At 35.6% G+C, this 17,445-nt stretch overlaps 1 non-coding gene and 1 pseudogene across 1 annotated transcript; both read right to left on the bottom strand.

Moving 5' to 3' along the window:
- Nucleotides 1-825: 825 nt before the first annotated feature.
- On the bottom strand, nucleotides 826-932 carry LOC115708377 (small nucleolar RNA R71). Its single transcript, XR_004009877.2, has one exon. It is a non-coding gene; the product is annotated as a small nucleolar RNA R71 (small nucleolar RNA).
- An 8,133-nt stretch (nucleotides 933-9,065) lies between these two features.
- LOC115712293 (stromal processing peptidase, chloroplastic-like) lies at nucleotides 9,066-15,989 on the bottom strand (annotated as a pseudogene).
- Nucleotides 15,990-17,445: the final 1,456 nt, after the last annotated feature.

The raw sequence follows: 17,445 nt of genomic DNA, 5'->3' as shown, positions 1-17,445 counted from the left end.
GTGGTACTTAATCCAATTCCCTGTGGGATCGACCTCACCTGTGTGAGATTTTACTACTTGATTGCGTATACTTGCGTAGCGTTTAAAAATATAGCAACAAGTTTTTGGCGCCGTTGCCGGGGAATTGTTTAAAGATTAATATTACATAAAATTATACTAACTTCTACTTTGGTATATTTTCTCTTGCTGATTTTTCTAACCTTTTTCTTGCAATATTTTCTTTATTTATCTCAGAATCCTAAGTGCATGCGCCGTCAAGGACAATCACTCATATTACCGCTGATCCCGAAATTGAGAAAACTTGCAGAAGAATCGAAAGAACAAGAGGCAAGAAAGAAGTTTCCAAAGAATCGCTGAAACACCAGAAATCATGGCTGCCAATGTGAACAATAATGTTGGGAACAATGGGCGTAATAATGGTAATAATGGAGGCGCTGTGGAAGATCAAGCTAATGGCCGAAGCTTGAGAGATTACATTCTCCCTACTCTGACGGGAGTGCAGTCATGTATTAGGCCACCGGCAGTGGATGCAAACAACTTCGAGATCAAACCTGCCATCCTTCAAATGGTGCAGTCTTCAGTTCAGTTTGGTGGTCTCCCTTCTGAAGATCCTAATTTGCATCTCTCTAACTTCATGGAACTTTGTGAAACTTTTAAAGTTAATGGAGTTAGCGACGATGCCATTAGATTGAGGTTGTTTCCATTCTCTCTCAGAGAACGAGCCAAGAGTTGGTTGAATTCTTTGCCACCGAATTCTATTGCTACATGGAATGATCTGGCAACAAAATTCTTGTCAAAGTTCTTTCCTCCAGCCGAAGTTCCGTAAAGCTGAGAGGAGAAATTAATAATTTCTGCCAACAAGATAATGAATCTCTCCATGAGGCTTGGGAGAGGTTTAAAGATCTGATCAGGAGGTGTCCCCATCATGGTATAGAGAAGTGGATGCTGGTTCACAACTTCTACAACGGGTTGGTTGGTAATACTAGAACTCTAATAGATGCAGCAGCTGGTGGAGCTTTTATGAGAAAGAGTGCTAATGAGGCATATGATCTATTGGAGGAGATGGCTCTAAACAACCAGCAGTGGCCAACTGAAAGGAGTCAATCCAAGAAAGTAGCTGGTGTGTTAGAAGTCGATGCCATCACAAAGTTAACAGCTCGGGTTGAGGCATTGACTAAAATCATTGCAGGGCAAGCTAAGCAAGCCCAAATTGTTTGTGAGTTATGTGGAGGAAGTCATCACTTTTCGGAGTGCCAAGCAGATGTGGATGATTTGCCAATGGATGAAGCTAAGGCCATTGGGAATTTTTCACAGAACAACAACAACAACAATTATGGGTTCAACCAGAATAACAACCGAAGAAATAGTGGGTTCTATCAACAAAGAAATCAGAACCAACAGTTTAATCAGCAACAATCCTCTGGTGGAAGTTCTAGTTTGCAGACAGATTTACTGCTCCAATTCATGACTGAAACTAGATCTTCAATTAAAGACCTGCAAACTCAGATGGGCCAGCTAGCAACTCAGGTAGCAACCCGCCCTCAAGGAAATTTGCCTAGCACCACTGAAGTTAATCCTAAAGAAAACTGCAAGGCAATTACCCTGAGGAGCGGTAAGAAGTATAATGGGCCTGAGTTACCACAACCAGTTGAGGTAGATGTAGAAATAAATGCTCAACCAGTGCCAACACCAACACCGACAGCAGAAAAGGCTACTGATAGCCCTGCACCACCACAACAGTCTCCACCAATCAGTATTGATCATCATGTGAAGATACCTTATCCTCAGAGACTCCGAAAGACCAATCTAGACAAGCAGTTCACCAAGTTTCTAGAAGTCTTCAAAAGACTTCACATTAACATTCCTTTTGCTGAAGCTCTAGAGCAGATGCCAAGTTATGTGAAGTTTATGAAGGAAATTTTGTCAAAGAAGAGGAAGATGGAAGACTATGAGACAGTGGCTCTTACTGAAGAGTGCAGTGCGGTCCTACAAAAGAAACTACCACCCAAGCTAAAAGATCCGGGTAGTTTCAACATCCCATGCTCAATAGGGGGTTCTATACAAACAAAAGCTTTATGTGATCTGGGAGCCAGTATCAACTTAATGCCCCTATCAATGTTCAAAAGATTAAAATTAGGGGAAGCCAAACCCACAACAGTTACTTTACAAATGGCAGATCGGTCTTTGACTCATCCTCGGGGTATAATTGAAGATGTCTTGGTAAAGGTTGGTAAGTTCATCTTCCCTGCTGATTTTTTAATACTGGACATGGAAGAAGATGAGAATATTCCTATCATCTTGGGAAGACCATTCCTAGCAACGGGAAGAGCATTAATTGATGTACAGAAGGGGGAGTTAAAGTTGCGTGTTCAAAAAGAAGAAGAGACTTTCAAAGTATTTGCTGCAACTGAAATTCCTACTTGTTGTCGACTGGAAGTTGTAAAGGATGGTCGAGAAGTCACTACCAACAAGACGAAAGGGAAGTCTAAAGAACGATTTCGAACTGTTCGACGACGTATGAAAAGACTGTTGTGTGGGAAATATGAAGGTGACTCTCAATCTAAGGAAAGCTTTAAAATTTGCAACATTGGAGGTCAGTTTTCTTCGTTTGGCACAAAGGCCCTCATGGATGCGAGAGGTGGATTCTACCCGCCACCACCTCCACCGCCGCCAAACCCCCTCTGATGGGGCTCAGGTAAGTTTCTCTCACCCTGGTTTATTTTCATACATTGGGGACAATGTGCATTTCAGTTTGGGGGGGGAGACTTAAATTTTTCAGTTTCAGTTTATTTGTTTTATTTTATTTGAGTTTGTTTTAGTTTTTCTTTTAGTCTTGTGTGATAGCTAAATTGAAAGATGGATTGAATTGTTGTTATTCACTTGTGCAATGGATTAAAACATAACTGTGTGCTTGACTTGCAACTGTTTGAATTAAATTGGATGTGTGCTAGGAAGTGATTCATGTAGGTTTAAAACATTTGCTATTCTCACATATCACTTGTGTTCTATTTGGATTGTGGAATGATTGATTGAACATGGAATAGAATTTGTTTGACATACTCTCTTGAAGCGAAATCCTTGATGATTTTTGTTTGGAAAATGATTTAGGCAAATTTTCTTTGGATCGATTGAGCCTTTCAAGCCTACCTGAAGAAAAAAATTTTCCTTAGTATACCCAAAGTTGAGCCTTAGCCTGTTTTAAAATTTTTCACCACTTCACGGAGTTGAATTCGTTATTCTAAACTCTTTTCACCCTGAACATATTTTGTTATGCCATGAGCCTTGAAGCAAGTTTGGGGGGAATAAGTGCTGTAAGTGAAAAAAAATTTAAAGTGTAGGAATGAGAGATTGAAAAAAAAAAGAATAAGAATATTGTGTGTTGTGCCTATGAAAAAAAAAAAATGTGTCTCCTTGAAAAAAAAAAAAAGTTAAGAAAATTATGAGGTGCACACACAAGAAAAAAAATTGCAATCTCTTATTTCTGTTTTTGGGATATATGGAAAGAAAGCAAAATAAATGTCTAGGCTTGCTTGGTTAATAGTGCTTATGGTATAGTATAGCCTAAATGACTTCTCATCTACCCATGTACCTAAGCCATGTGATTTTAACCGAAAAAGACCTATTGATTCCAGGTAGAAATTTGTCAACATTAGTGGAGAGAGGTATGTCATTCAAACTTATTGATCATGTGTTAGTGGGATGTTGGAAAGTTAGAACAGTTGTGATATTGATGGGAATTGCGATGCTTTATGTTTGTATGAATTACTTACTTGTAAACTGCACATTCAACTTAGTTCTTAGAGTTGGCAAGTTGAAATTCTGGTTATTGAGGGATTGAAGTTGTGCAGGTGGTGGTAACAATTTAATTGTTGGAAAGTTCAGCTATCATTTATAGTTTTTTTAGTTTAGTCTTAGTTTACTCGGGGACGAGTAAAGAGTCAGTTTGGGGGAGTTTGTTAGGCTATTTTTAGCCTATGTTTTGGATCCAATTTATGTGCATTCTTAGCTGTGTTGGGACGGAATTACGCTTGTTTTCTATGTTTTCAGGTTCTTTGGAGTAAAAGAGGTCTCGGGTGCAGAAATCACTGAAAGACGTGCTGAGCCGAAGAAAAACTTCATTTTTTGAGTTTTTGCATATCTGGCCGCGGCGATGAAGAGTCTCGCCGCGGCGAGATACGAGAAACAGAAACTGCCTAATTTTGGCACATTCTCGCCGCGGCGAGAGGAAGTGTGGCCGCGGCGAGATCCCGTACGGACCGGGGGTAATTTCGTCCATCGAACCCTAAATTTCAAGTATAAATAGAAAACTGCGATTGGAAGTCAGGGAGAGCGATTTGGAACCCTAAAACACAGCTGAGAGCGGCAGGAAGAGCGTAGAGATTCAAGTGAAGATCCAGAATTCACCCTTAAACAGTTCTTTTCTTTATTCCTCTTTAATTTATTAATGTTGAATATTGCTATAGGAATGGTTATGGATTTGTTTCTGAACTAAATTTCCCATTTAGGGAGGATGATGATTGTTGTTTAATGTTTTCCTAGTTAATGTTTAATTACCATTCCTCAATTCTTGTGTGTGTGAAATTATCTTAATTTGTGTTTAATTTCATGTTTAAGATTGATCACCTTGTGCATGCTCTATGATCTCAATTCAAAATCTGAAAAGTGAGAATTGAGAATGCTAAAATTAAGATAATCGATGTTCTATGTGAAACGAAAGTATTTACATGACTTATGTGACGAGTAGATTATTGCTTAATGCTGATTTCATGTTAGTTTAATTAAGGAATTAATTAGATAACATGTGATTTAGAATCTAGAAGATCTGAAAGGAGCTAGGTTATTTTATAATCTGTCATTCACCCCAAGAATAGGATAGTAATTAATCATTAACAATTTGGGTAAACAACAACAGGATTCTCCTCCCTATTGTCTCATCTTGCTCAACTTTAAACTGTGTTATTAAGTTTTCTGAATTTCTTTCAAATTTTACTGTTTTTAAACCATAATTACTTTTGATTTACCGAATAGAATCATAAGTATAATTTAGTGGTACTTAATCCAATTCCCTGTGGGATCGACCTCACCTGTGTGAGATTTTACTACTTGATTGCGTATCCTAATTTGAAAAAGTTAGATCCGAGAACAAATCGCTGTTATTTCATTGGTTATCCAATGCGCTCAAAAGGCTATCGCTTTTACTGTCCTACTCGTGGTACGCGAATTGTTGAATCTCAAACAGGCATCTCGCCAGTGGTACTTGAAGTTTGACAAGGTTGTGACATCGTTTGGTTTCGTAGAGAACAAGTTTGATCAGTGTATTTATATGAAAATCAGTGGGAGTCGTTATATTTTTCTTGTTCTTTATGTAGGTGACATTTTACTTGCCAGCAGTGATTTGTCACTACTAAATGAGACCAAAAATTTTCTGTCTTCCAATTTTGATATGAAAGATCTTGGAGAGGCATCCTATGTTTTGGGGATTGAGATCCATCGTGACAGGAATCGAAAAGTTCTTGGCTTATCTCAAGAAGCTTACATTAATCGTGTGCTCAAAAGGTTCAACATGGATTTGTGTAAAGCTGGTTCTGTTCCTATTCTGAAAGGGGACAAGTTCACTAAGCAGCAATGTCCTAAGAACAACTTGGAAAGAGGAGCAATGAAGAACATCCCTTATGCAAGTGTAGTAGGGAGTTTGATGTATGCTCAGGTTTGCACTCGACCTGACATAGCTCTCGTGGTAAATGTTCTTGGGAGATATTTATCTGATCCTGGCCATGATCATTGGGTTGCAGCCAAGAAAGTTTTGAGATATTTGCAAAGAACGAAGAGTTTTATGCTTGTGTATAAGCATGTTGACGATCTTCGAGTTGTTGGTTATTCAGATTCAGATTTTGGTGGTTGTGTAGATGATTTAAAGTCAATTTCTGGCTATATTTTTACTTTGGCAAGTGCTGCTATTTCTTGGAAGAGTGTTAAAAAGACTTTAATCGTATCATCTACTATGTATGTTAAATTTGTTGCATGTTATGGGACATCTTTGCAAGCTTTATGGTTAAAGAATTTGATTTTAGAGATACGACTAGTTGATCCTATTTCCTCTCCTATACTAATCTATTCTGATAATAGTATTGTTGTTTTCTTTTCAAAGAATAATGAGATTAGTAGTGCTTCTAAATATAAGGAAATAAAGTATCTCACTATTAAAGACTTGGTTAAGAAATGAGACATTGTGATAGAATATTGAAAGACCAAGTTGATGTTTGCAGATCCTCTAACCAAAGGATTAAGTGCCATATTGTTTGATAAACATGTTTTTGATATAGGCATTTTATAATCTTTTGCTCATTTGGATTAGTGGGAGTTTCTTGCTTTATCTTTTGAGATTACATTTATATGTAATTTACTTGTTGATGTTATGAACTACTTTGTGGGCCAATACTTTTTGATTATTGGATGTTTATGCTTTCAGTTAGGCTTTGTTATATTCTCGAGAATAATTGAATTGAAAACATGTAGTTCATATCTTGTTGTGATCATTGTCTTTTAAATTTATTTGCTTAATGACAATGATATGTTGTTGGCCTAATTCTTTAAGCATATTTAGTGACACTTACTTATTTTAAGTGGTGTATGTTTAATTTCACTGGCTTATTTATTAAGCATCACGGTATCAGTGAAATTGAGGACTGATAAGGATATTATGTTATTTTAAATTGATCACATGTTGAACATAATTCCTTACCACACTACTAGACTTATTGACCATGTCGATTTAATACTTTGGTATTTGTGATTATGAATGTCTTTTGTTGAGTTAAAAACAATATGATTGTCATAGTTCATTATCAAAGGTTAAATTGGACCTGTATGTTGAGATGCTATCAGAGAACTATCATTTTTAAAGTGGCCACAAATGTTTTCTTGTTGTTCAACCCATGAGTCGTTTTCAAACAAAATTATTTTGATATATAATATATATGTATTAAAATTAATGTAGCCCAAGTGGGAGAATGTTAGACTTTTATTTGGGCTTACATTAAATTTTATTGGTTTTATTAAAACTTGGGTTGATTGGATAGTTCTTTGCTGTGTTAGCCCATGTTGTTGGTGATCAATTGTTAATGGGCTTAGCATCTGTGTGTAAAGTCTAGGTGAAGCAGAAGTGTGGGCTTTTCTAGTTGACTGGAGCCTTTGATGAGCAGGCCCAGCCCAACTAGGGCTAACTCTATAAATACATATTGTCTCATCACAATTGTATACCTTTTGATAATCAGATAAATAAACTGCTTCTGATTTAGAGATCTAGGGAGGAAGACTTAGTTGATAGTATTGCACTATCAAATTGGAGTAACTGCTGTGGATCAAACAGAGATAATTGTTATGGATCAATCAGGTACGCATACCTAATTATTATATTACTATTGTGTTCTATGTTATATACAAATAGATCTTGGGTATATTATTAATTTATCTAACATGTGAATCTATGTTTATTTAAAGCCCAATAAGCATATTTAGTGTTGAAATATCCATTCATAGATCCTTTCCAAAACATATCCGTATATCGGGGAGGAATATTTTTACTCTCCACATCCTCAGGTCGAAACCAAGAGGAGAGTTTCTCCTGATCCCATAAACACTTATCGTTCAAGAGAAAAGAAACTTTGAGAGAAGGCTCAACATACTCCCATACTTCTAGTCGTAGTACGTTCTCATGCTTTTGGTCGTAGTACACTCCCATGCTTCTGGTTGAAATACACACTCTCATGCTTCTGATCGTAGTATATAATCTCATGCATCTAGTCATAGTACATACTCCTATGTATCTAGTTATAGTACATACTCTCAATGCATTAAGTTGTAGTAACTACTCTGCCATGCATCAATCATGAAAAACACAAACGAGCAACTCGTAATACACATGACTCAAAACATGCCCAACTCGTATGTTATAAAACAAATGCTTGGAAAGGTGCTAAAAAGAATGGGAAGGTAACATATAATAAGTCAGCTTTATGTAGACCATGAAAAACTGACTTAGGGGAAATTTTTTTCATTTTTGTACCATTTAATGAAAAAGTCGAATTGAATATCACGTGACATAAATACTAAATTCTCGCAACAAATGCATTGTGAGACAGGTTGAAAAAAACTCAAGACTCAACTTGTGAGGTGATCTCATCTAAATAAGGATCACAATCTTGATGAAGTGAGATTTCAACATTTTCGAAATATTATTTCGATAAATATTCAACATCTCGCAGCAAGTACCTTGTAGCTGCTCTTAATATTAGGACTTTGTAACTGTTCGTAAGATACGGATGATAGTCCTTTCAAAAGAAATAAATAAAATACAGTTTTTCTAACTTGAAATAAATAAAGCACTTAATGCAGTAGACCAAAATTACTGGTCAAAAGACCTTAAAGAATTATTTAACTAAATATAATTTCAAGGATAGATAAATAATTTACTCAATAACACTGACCATCCCAAATGGGAAATACCATACAAGAACATATAAAATCCCAATTATACCAGAATGGACCCCAAAACTTCGCCTGAGCCGAAACCGCTACTGCTTGACGAAATCCACCTGTACCGTATCCAACAATAATGCTACACAATAACAGTCCTAGTATATAAATAAAATCACAGTTATCATGATTATATCCTCAGCAGACCAAAACAACTAAAATACCCTTATTGACATAAGTGGGATTTAAACACAATTAAGCGCATATATTCACAAGAGTATTGGATTACAATAATCCCATTCATGCATGCATGTCAAGTAAGGTACTTACCTTATTAGTAGATGCGGGGATGCAAAAAATCTGCATCAGTGTTATTGCAAAGAAACTAGCTTTGGGTTGTCATGGCAATGCCATATTTTGGATTGTCCCAGCAAGACAAGGTGAAGCCATACCAGTCCTTTAAACCTGAAAATGGACTCCCAAAATTAGCACAAATACCAGCACATCAATGCCACTGGTCTCGTTCTCGGCATGAAGTTATCAAATCATTTTAATGTAATTATGAAAATTATTAACAATCGCTTTACTTGGAGAATGAAACTCTCATCTTAAAGGGGAGGAGCGCCCTCAAGTAGTAGGCCTTTTCATTGTTGATAAACCATGTCCAACTAGACCAACTCCCGGAAAGCCTTTATCTAACGATCCTCTTCATCATCATGAGCCCCGGCTATCCCAATGCATGAATACAAAGAATCCTCATCTACTTTCAGCTGATCATATGACAGGTATACATCTTCAATTTCAGCAGCTTCATATAACAATGTTAGATCTTTGATGCACGATATGTCCTGCACCAAAATTCAGATACACACAATGACATCACATATAACTATCGTAACACTTATTTCCAAGGGAGGTTAGTTAGGTTGATCTTGAGAGAGTTTCCATAATATTGTACCTTCCCTGGAACGGAAGAGGCTTGTAGGTGTGCTAAGAGTCCAAGCCAATACACATTCGACTTGATTTCAGCCTCATGCCTCATAAGAAGGGTTCTTTTCGCCTGTAGTTTGCAAAACAATGATCAAAATAACCTTAGTTCATGTGCTATCCATTTATAAAAATTGATATATAAAAAGGAAGGGAAAAAAAATGAAGAAACTAACTCTGTCCAACTCCCTTTGAGTAATCCTGTTGCTGTGCAAACCTCTGAGAACATTCTTACATGCATCAACAGCTTTGTGAACCTGAAGGATGTTACAGTCAAACTGAGTGAAGTGGTTCAAAGAGGCCCAAAATACAAATTACACAAGAGCAAATTCAGTCCTCACCTTTCCTGGCGTAGATGTTACGGAAATAATATACCATCCAAGATTTAGCCTATCGAATAACTTCAAGTCAAATGCTACATCATATGTCAATCCGAGAGAATCACGTACAGTTGTGAACAGCCTGAGCAAAATCACCAAAGAATATTATAGAGCTTACAAAGTTACAAATGGCAAAATGTATCTGATACATGCATTTGATACATGAAGTTGAGCCTTTTTCAGGTGCTTATTAAGTTTGATGTGCAGGAAAAACTACCTCGAGTTAATAATCTCAGCCAGAAGCCCCATAGTGATACCAAAGAAAAGTGGATGCCCACGAAGTTTTCTTCGCAAATTCTTTTCGAAACCCTCAGCCTCAGTAAGCGATTCTTCAGTGTTTGGTTGCACACCTGCATACACCCTATCCACATAAATATCTGTACATCACCCAAAGGATAGTTTTACATAAGATGCTGCAACAACTCACCATCACCAGCTGAAATGCTACTATCAACTGTTAAACCCCAACGATTTGGTGCAGGGCCTGCAATATAGGCACATGCTCTCTCATCGGTGTCCTTCAAGAATATCTGAAGAAATAAACATAGACAACTATGAATAATATGTAAACGGAAAGCAGGCTTTTAAACTTAAGTAGTTTATTAGTTTCTCGTCCCACCTGCTGAGACTGCAAATCAGATGGAGAAGGACGAAAAACAACCGGGGCATACTCATCATGGTTACTTCTGGGATTTCCAGTAGCTCTAACTGTACCGAGGTAATCAAGAATACAAGATTCTAAATCCTCCTCTGAAAAGTCACCGACTATACTTACCTTGAGAAAACAATTATTCATTAATTAATCAACCAGAAATGTTATATTTATACACAATTTCATAAAAAGAATACAAAGTAAGAATCACACACCTCCATGTTATTTCCTAAAAATTGGTTCATGACTGCATCCTTTACAGATTGCAAGGTCAAATTTTGTAATGATTTTGGAGTAGGCTCAACAAATCGTTCATCTCCATCCAACATTGCTATCATGAGTTTGTGGGCAGTTGACCTCTCCAAGCTTTTGGGAATAGACCGATAATATGACAAATATAATTGTCTTGCTCTGTCAAATGCATCATCCAGCCAGACACTATGCTGCATCAGCAAACCATAGAAATATATGTTAAAAATTAGCAACCAAGTAAACATTTCAAAGCATATAAAAGAAAACAAGTAGACACAGATCAATTGGGTTTACCTCTAATACCATATGGAGCAATTGGAAAGCTGCACGCATCCCATTATCTCTTAAAGTAAAACGAAATTCCATAGCAATAAACTCCTCAGTACATTCCAAGGAGCAATTGATTAGGTGATTTACACAGAATAGTTCAACCTGGAGAAGAGAATGTGTACATGCTATCAGAGGAAACATATCATGCAGTTAACTTTCAAAATTTTCATAATATCGGAACCCTGCGAGTACATAGTATAATTGGTTAGACTATTAGCTTTGCCAATGAATACAGGGTTACAAACCTGCTCCCTTGAAAAATTTCCAACACGACCTCCTTCACTGAGAGTTCGAACACCCACAACAACTGCTCCTCTTGATTCAGAACTTTCAACTGCTCGTCCACCCCCAACTATAAGCCGCATTACACCTCCACAGGCTTCACTTTTTGAAATCTGCATGTGAAGGAAATAACAATTTGGAGATGATGACATCATTTCTTTGAATAAGTTCATAATAAGTTAATTAAGGATATGAAATTAACTCCATGAGTTAATTAAGGATACTCGTAAATGTATTCATAATAAGTTCTTGCAATTGAATAAATCATGTCACCTTGTAGTTCACGGGAATCCCATTTGAGACACGACATTGAGTAATTCCTGTTTCCTTGTTGTGAATTTTTGAGACATTAGTTTCAGGACTTAAGGAAATAAAGGATGGGCTGCGCTCCAGCCATAATTCTTGTAGTTGTGATGAAGATAGTAGCTCCTTTGGCACCTCAAGCTACAAAAAACAAATCAAATTTATATCAAACCAAAAATCTGCCACTGAAAATTGTTGAAAAGCAATGCAATCAAACGGTTAAAGTTAATAGCATGGAATGAAACAACACCTCAGGTTCAGCCTCAAGAGGCTCCTTCAATCCTGCTTTTATAGCAGCTGTAATCTCATTAGGGGATATTGTGAATTCGGTTTCACCCTTTCCTTCAATATGCACTTTTCTTGGAACACATGCAACTATTGCAGCAGGAAGAGGTGCAGTAGGTTTTCCATAATCAGAAACGAATTCAAACACCTTAGCCCCAATAGAATTTACCTACAGAAGAAAACAATTTCAGTTCACACAACTGCTTAATATTTTGCTCACAGGCACAACACACCCAAAGATAAATAAAACTTCACCATAAAGCTATATAACCACATTACCATCAAGCTGAACACAGTACAGATTCCAATGACAGAACTAGCATTTTATAAAAATGTTATTACCTCCTCAAGTTTAATTGTTCCAGCAACAGTTGCCAAACTCTCATGTCCCTGCCTCTGGTCCATCACTGTATGGCCCAATGCATCACTCTCCATAATAAAATCCAAATTATCTACAGATGACACATTATCAATCATAGCTGCCAGATGTTCACTATCTTTCAAAAGTGCATCCATATGGAAGGTCAGTTCACCCTTGGTAACCCCAAACTCTTTAAGCCGACGAACCTGAAACAACTCAAACACAATTAGCACATTGTCGTCAATTAAACAAAAAGCTTCTTTGCTCATCAAGCAGGGAGTGGAAATGCATCAATCTGAGAACAGGAAGACCAAACTCGTGTGAATATTAGAAAATTACAAACCTCTTGAACAGCAACTTTTATTGCACTTTGCCAATGCTTCGGTTCAGCAGTTACAGTAAGGGTAGTAACAGTGCATCCTTCTCTTCCAGAGTCACTATGGTCCAATCCAATTGAGATAAATGGTGGATTTGAACTCTAAAAATTATAATGGGTTAGCAGCTAACTTAAGTTTGCTTAGTTTATTCAACAGCCAAAAAGAAAAAGACTTAAGCATATGCAAAACAGTTGAATTAAAACTTCTGAAAGCCTAAATACTGATGACTCAAGAATCAAATGACTCCATATTAAAGATTAACACATGTTCATAAAAGGGGAAGCCAATACTATGGAATATTATGTACTACAGTACTAGTGATAATAAACCAGTCAAGCAAGAATTTTGAATAGTATACTGTAGAAAATTTAATATGACATTATAAACACACCTTGTATCTTGTATTAATCCGAAAATGCAAAGCAGATAGATATATTCTCTTCATCAGAACATTCCGTAAGTCACCATATGTTTGAACCTTATTCACTGGAATCTGCAAGATTTTTCACAACATATAATTAAAAGAAAGGAGAAAGGCAATTTAAATTGTGTCCATAAACAAACATTCTAGTTGCATAGAGTCACAATGTTTTCAAGAAAATGGTATCATTCATGTAAGCATCTCAAAACATAAGTAACTTTTTCAGGAGTAGAAAACCAGTATTAACTTAGAACTCTATTCGAGTAAGCTGTTCTGCTTAAACCCCTGCCGTAGACTCAGGAAGAGATGGATAGCCTCAAAATCTTAGAAGTCAGTACCTTGCAAAACATATTGAAGGAAAAATTTTGAATCAGCTCATGCTGAAAAATTTGTGGAAGCTTCTCATCTGAGCTGCTTCCGGGGAGTGACCAATTATGCTTCACAGGAGGACGAACTGCATGCCTTTCTTTTTTGAAGATTTTAGATTGTTCTACAGAATTAAATGATCTTCCATTAGATAAACTTCCACCCAGCCCAACCAAGAGCTTAGGAGCAAGGAAATTAGCCATTGCACCATAAGCACTGGGACTTGATGGAAAGACAGCTTCAGATTCTGCGCCAGTTTGTCCAAAGACTGTCTGCAAATAAGCAATAAATCTATTAAACTGGAAATACATAAAAAGAATTCATAAATATATATATACTCGGGTGTGTGTAACCTACTTCTATCTGGAAAACTGTTTTTGAGATGTCATCAATATCCCCAACAATGTACAAGGTTGCATTTCCTGGGAAGTACCAACGCTCATGGAATTTTCTTATTTTGTCAACATCCCACTTCTTAATCTGGTCTTCTAATCCAATTGGAAACCTTTTGCTCAACTTGTTTTCAGAATGAAGATGTTGTAGCAACTGCACTTGAAAGGAAGAGAAGAAAAAAAAACACATTGATTGAGACAGTAATGAGCAATATGATATAAGCCAAAAACAAAGATATATATCCTCAGTTCATACCTGGCAGTCAAGACGATAATCAATTGTATTCATCATTTGTAATTCTGAAAGTATCGCACGCCTTTCTTTTTCAACTCGAGAAGAAAGGAACTTTGGATGGAAAGCTATCTATTATGACACAAAATAAATAATAATGTCACCTTAGAAGTACAAGCTTTCTTTCAAATTAAACTTGTATCAAACACATACATGAAAGAGAAGTTTAAAGAAAAAGTGTGAATGAAAGACAGAGAACAAGCCAATGCAATTAATGTAGCAAATCCAGAGAGGTCATACCTCTTTTAACGCATCCAATACATATGGAAGTAGATCTCCATCATAGTCCTGAAAGCACCAACTAAATGTTCAACTATAAATTCTTATGTAAAATAACTCCCAGTAGAAACAGTGAATACAAATAGACTAATTCAAAAAAGATTACCAAGAAAAGATTAAGACACAGTACTAGAGCGAAAGAGAGAGAGAGTAATGAACCTTAGAACTAGTTGGTGAATGAATATGAAACACTGTATGATGAAAATCGGTGTAAGCATTAGATTGTGCTCCTGTCCCAAGAAGTTTCTCACGTTTCTGACTTCCAAGGAAAGCTACATGTTCGATCATATGTGCAATTCCTTGCTCATCATCTTCCTCATCTATTGATCCTACATGAACTTCCATGTGGGCTTCAAACCTAGAATCCCAACAATTTTGAAGTTGGAAAATGCATATAAAATGATTTTTAATTCGTATTCAACAACATAATAACAAATACATAAAGCATTTGTAATGGAGATTATGTAAAAGAATATTTTTGCATAATATACTAAGAATATGAATTGGGACTAGACATTTTTGGAATCTTCTAACATTATTCTCAACCTTTTTCACATATTAATTTGTCCGAAGAGAAGAGTTTGATTGGAAGGTTTGGTTAACAATGTGAAATACTAAAATTTGTAAAATAATTTCACTTATTTCTAAGTGACCATGATGGTCCCACAGTATAATTCTATGGTCGTCTTCCAATCATAATAATATAAGTTTACTAATAAATTTTTTTGTAAAATTATTTTGCTAATAGAAAAGTTTCATAAGGCTGTTTTTACAAAACTCGAAGGTTTGGCACTTCAATGTCTGCTCTTCGTTTCAAGTGTTGGGTTGTTCGTCCATTAAAGTGGTACGTGAGATGTAAAGTTAAAATGAGAAATGAATTGAACAGTACCTGTTAGGAGGAACTTTATTGGGTAATATAAGATAAATCAGGCCATTGTTCAATTCCCCTCGATAGAGTTTTGGGTGAGAGGGAAGTTGACAAGGTAAGAACTCATCCAAGTCTCTGTCATTTACTTCTGGCAAGGCAGTCCTGGCTGCGTGTGGCTCATGCGAACCAACAGTTGCACATAAAACCTTTACAAAGGAAAGAAGACACATTACATTAACCCATATTTACAAAGTAAGAAGACTACTACTACTTGCCAGCTGGGTATCGCATTGTTTGGTATTGAATAAGCAAAAAGAAGATGGTATTGAATAGCCTCGACGTCGTCTCAGAGGATTAGCTTTGGGAAACAAGGCCGGATCGCCATAGATAGCTCGAATTCGATGCCTGTGGGATTGTGAAAAAGGAAAACAAAATGATCAATCAGTTATGAGAAACCCTAATGTAACGATAACAACATCAATGATAATATAGATATACCTTGAGATGGAGGAAGAGAGTAAGAAGGATAAAGGTGAATGAAGATTCAATGGCGGAAGAAGACGGGGACGGAGGCATTTGAGCTTGAGGCGATCATCGATGCTTAATCTGTGGGAAATGTACGGAGTGATTACAGTGGCGGCCATGGATCAACCAACGTATATGGCGTACCGTACACGACAAGCAAAAGAAAGCACAACTTTTTCTTTTTTCTTCACGATACAAAAATAACTTTTTTGTTTTAAAATTTTTTAAACAACAAAAATAAAAACACAATTTTTGTTTCTTATTTATTTACACGACGTTTGGTAACATTTTTATTTTTAAATTTTTTAATCACAAAAATAAAAATAAAACTTTTGTTTTTAAAACAAAAATGTATTCTATAACCACTTTTGTTTTTCAATTTTAAAAATAAAAAACAAAAGTGTGTTCTATAAATTTTATTTTTATTTTTATTTGTTAATTTTATTTAAGTCGGGTTTAGGGCCGAGTCCGAGGTCGGAATTGGGGGCGGGTCCAAGTGTGGGGTCGGGTCCTGGTTCGATCTCCAAGGTCTAAGTTGGGGTTAGATCAGTCTAAAATAATGAAAAATTGTTTAAATTTTTTTTAAAGTAATTGTTTTTGTTTTTAAAATTTAGATTTTTAATTAAGAAATTGAAAAATAAAAATAATTTTATAGAATATGATTTTAAAAAATATTTTAAAGACCCACATTAGCATATTCAAATATCTTAATATAACTAATATATAAAATTAATCTAATTGAAACAAAAATTAGTGATAAAGACAAATTGAATTTGTATAAGATTGAAGAATTGCCAGTACATTACACTATTGCGTTGATAAGAGTTATTTTTACCCACGTAAAAGTGCGTTAGGAAAAAATATCAAGGAATAGGCATTTGCACGAATTGCTATGACAGCGCAAATGTGAGGTTGGTAAAAATAGGTTTTGCTAGTGCAAATGTACGCTGCTAAAAAATTAAGCTTTTTACAAGTGTAGTTTACGAGATGTGTTGGTAAAAATAATTTTTACTAGTTGAATAATAAAATGCGCGGAGAAAAGTAACATTTTTTTAGAGATAATAACGATAAGAAAAACATCTTTCTCTAAGTGACTGAACAAGTCTTACTACAGTTGTTTTAACATGCAAGTCTTTCTTCTGCTTATCATCATCTTAATTACTTGTGATACCTTCATGTTCATGGTCAATGTTCATTTTTCTCACCCAAAAAAAAAACAAAAAGAGAAAGACCAGAAATATAAATGTAATATTTTTTTATATATATATATTTATTAAGTTTCTTAATGTTAAAAAAAATAGTCTCTTTAGCTATTAAATTTGTCACTTTGTAATGTTTTTTATGTTATGTTTATCTGTTTAATTATTTTAGCGATAAATTATATATTTATCTGTCTTATTTGTTTTTAAAAAATAGTAAAATTAATATTTTAATATATGTTATCGAAAGAAAATAAATAAAGTTGAAAGTGTAAATATTAGAGCTACGTAAGAACTTACAAGCAAAACTGCGAATATTTACCTAAATTAGCGATTACTCAAAATAAAAATAGCAATTAACAAGAATGTAAATATCGAGTATGTAAATGACACAAAAAAATTATAGTAGTTCCAGCCAA

This window comes from Cannabis sativa, chromosome 4 (assembly GCF_029168945.1).
Source record: "Cannabis sativa cultivar Pink pepper isolate KNU-18-1 chromosome 4, ASM2916894v1, whole genome shotgun sequence".
Lineage (NCBI taxonomy): Eukaryota > Viridiplantae > Streptophyta > Magnoliopsida > Rosales > Cannabaceae > Cannabis > Cannabis sativa.
The sequence above is the reverse complement of the archived record's forward strand: the minus strand, read 5'-3'. Positions and strand labels throughout refer to the sequence as shown.